Source organism: Dipodomys spectabilis, unplaced genomic scaffold, assembly GCF_019054845.1.
Source record: "Dipodomys spectabilis isolate Male_0828 unplaced genomic scaffold, ASM1905484v1 ptg000031l, whole genome shotgun sequence".
NCBI lineage: Eukaryota > Metazoa > Chordata > Mammalia > Rodentia > Heteromyidae > Dipodomys > Dipodomys spectabilis.
This window is the reverse complement of record NW_024870708.1, coordinates 557,671-561,113: the sequence shown is the minus strand read 5'-3', so window position 1 is coordinate 561,113 and position 3,443 is coordinate 557,671.

Genomic DNA, 3,443 nt, shown 5'->3' with positions numbered 1-3,443 from the left:
AATATTATGTGTATAATAATACTAAATACAATTAACAATAAGTAAATGAATCAAGTAAAAAATAAATTAAAAGTCAATAATAAAACCATAATATGTAATAAATATACATATGTAAATATATATCATATATTATACATATATATAAATATTTTTTCCATTGCAGAGCCTTCATTCAGACGCTGGGAACTCTAGCCTGAATTTCTTTTCCTCAAGACGTTGAGCTTTGCCTTCACCCATGGTGCAAAAGTGTTACCTGGATGGTGAGATCAAATCCAGCAATGACGGTAATACTGGCCCCAGTTCCAAGGCAGTAACTTAATTTTTTTATGGAAGCGGTTATGTTTATTCAGTTACATACTGAACATTAAAAAGAAGCAGTGTAGAAATTTGTACATCTAATCAGATGTCTTTCTCTTATCCCCCAAATGCTTCTCTTAGCACTACTTTTTTTCATTTTTTTATTGTAAAAATGTTTTACAGAGGGGTTACAGTTAAATGGGCAAGTAATGAGTATATTTCCTATGGAGCATTGTTGCCTCCTCTGTTTTCCCCCTACTATCCCTACCCTGTCATCTCCACAACTACTCCCCCTGCTGACTTAATTTTTATTTTTGGATTTGCATGGGGTTTGAACTCAAGTAGTGGCATCTCTGCACTTTCCCTCACATTGCTACATATTTACCAAGACCCTGAGTTCAAATCCAAGGCTAGGAAAGAAAATTGTTAGAAATTCCAAACCAGGTAGCTTTATTTATTTTTTAATTTAGTTAAATTATTTATTATTTATTTATTCTTTATTTTGCCAACACGGGCTTGAACTCGGGTCATAGCAACTCTACCTCAGCTTCAGTAGCCCTAGGGTGTGGTGCAGCCTCCGGACCCATAGCCAATCCAGGGATCCTAGGCCCAGAGGGCTTGCAGGAAGAAAAAAAAGTATCATAGCACAAAAAGTGGTGAGCTGCAGAGGGCTGGGTATTTTATGTTTTTTTTCTTTACATGGTGACCAGCCTTGGTGTGAATGACATGGTTGCAAAGTGGACCTGACCTGCCATTGCTGAAGGCTGGCAGGCTATCAGGGAATCCATAGGCCAACCTGTCAACATAGGTCCCGGGTTCAAATCCTGGTACTGACACCTACCAATGGCAGGAGATGACAAGAGACTCGTTCCTATGCATAGGAATACCAACTGAAAGAGTAGACCATGCTTCGGGCTAGTCTAAAATTGGATGCAATAATCCTAGGACGCTGATTGATGATAATTAATAATATATTACGCATGAAAGGAATAATATTCCTTCAATAGCGTTATAATAAATGTCTAAGAGTTGGTAGGGACGTAGTAGGTGTCATTCAATCATAGATAGATGGATCTGGCACTCTCTGGGAACCACCTGAGAGCTTCATTGGCTAGAGGCTGCCATGCTCACTCTCATCCATTCACGAATTGGGCCTGCTAGGCCCTGAGTTCAGATCCTAGCACTGCCAAAAATGTAATCTTGGAGTAAGAACCGGAGTGTGACACATGTTTTTCTTCTCTGGGAGAGTCCTGGGTGTCAGGCATGATGGAGAATATATCTACAAATCTGGATGCTGTGTGATAGGATGTAAACAATGTAATAAATGGTAGAGGTGTCATCAGAGTCAATAAAAAATGGTAAATAAATGAATAAAACAAGAAATAAAATGAATAACGACACTCAACATAATATGAACTGTATATCTGTATGGAAGTATATATCCTATCTTTAAAATGGATATAAGGAGTATGTTTTCCAGGCCAGAATCTTGAATTCAGGTGTAGGGAACAAGCCTGACATTCTTGTCTTCAAGTATGGTCAGATTCCCTTCCCTCACAGTGCTGCATATTTGCCCATACCTTGAGTATAAATACCAGTCCTGGCAGAAAAAATGGCATGAATTGCAAACCAGGAAGCTATTTTTTTTTTTAATTGCGGACTATTGGGGAAGCCATAGTCCCACACAGCAACATAGGACTACAGTTCAAATCTCAGTTATGTTACTTTCAGATGGTGGGAGATCCTAAGAGATTCTTTCCCATCCACAGGAATAACGATGGAATGTTATCAGTGTCATGATTGAATGAGTTGCTCATGAATGATACTTTTATAACATTAGACATCATAATTTCAGTCAGCTGATGGATTTTATTTAATATCTTATGAATTATCAAAAGAATACTATTTCTCACAGGGATGCAATAATTCAGGACACTGATTTACTTAATAGTTTATTAAAGATGAAAATAATAACATTAATTATATGGAGGCATAATAAATACAGAAGAATTGGTAGGAATGCAGTCTATATAACAGATCAATGGATAGTCATCTCTGGCTCTATAAAGATACATATTGATTAGCATACTACCATCTGCGTGTCAATCTGTTCTTATTTTGTCAACCCCTGGGGATCGATCTCAAGTCCTGGGAACTGCCTGTCAGCTCAATTTGTCCCAGGATAGCATGCTGACACACACCCATTCATGAATTTGGCCATGTAGCAGTGAGTCCAGATGCCAGCATGCCCAAACAATGAATCATGGAGTAAGAAACTGAAGGTGACACGTTTTCCTTTTCTGTGAAAGTCCTGGGTGTCAGGTAAAAGTGCAATACATATGCAGACTAATATCCTATTTAATCAATGTTCTATGTGGCATATTAGTGAATAAAATAAACAGTCAATACATGGATAAAACAAAAAATAAAAGGAATAACTACACTGAACACAATAAGGAGTCAATCTATGTATGTAAATATAAATCATATATTTAAAATGCACACAAATAAGATGTATTCTAGTGCTGGGGATCGATTTCAGATGTAATGAACAGACATGAATTTCTTGCCTTCAAGGAGGCCAGCTTTCCCTTTCCACACAGTGCAATAGAGTTACCCAGACCATAAGTTCCAATCCCAGTCCTACAGAAAAAATGGCACCTTTATACTATTTGATGCCCAATTCTTAGGTATTTTATTATGTCTCCATTTAATGAATGTGATTGATTAAATGATTCATAAAGTATTGATTAAAATCAGTCAGTGTCCTATAATATAAATGTGCATATTTTTATCTTAGAATTATTTAAAAACTTCCCATTCAATCATGACATACATCACATTCCATTGGTATTCATATATATAGGAATGAATTTCTAAGCATCTCCTGCCATTTGGAGGTGGCAGGACCAGGATTCCAACTGTGGGCTTCAGCTCCCACCACTTAAACCTGAGGATAGGGAACTCATTGGGCTGTCCAAGAACAGCAGAACCAATGATTAAGCTGGCACCTGTGGATCCCAGCAGTCCTCCTTGATACTTACAAGGCTGTGATAGGAGGATCATAGTCAAAATCATCCTACATAGGAAAGTTCTTGAGAGCCCTTTCCAACTTCAGTGACAACAAAGCCAGAAGTAGAGCTGTT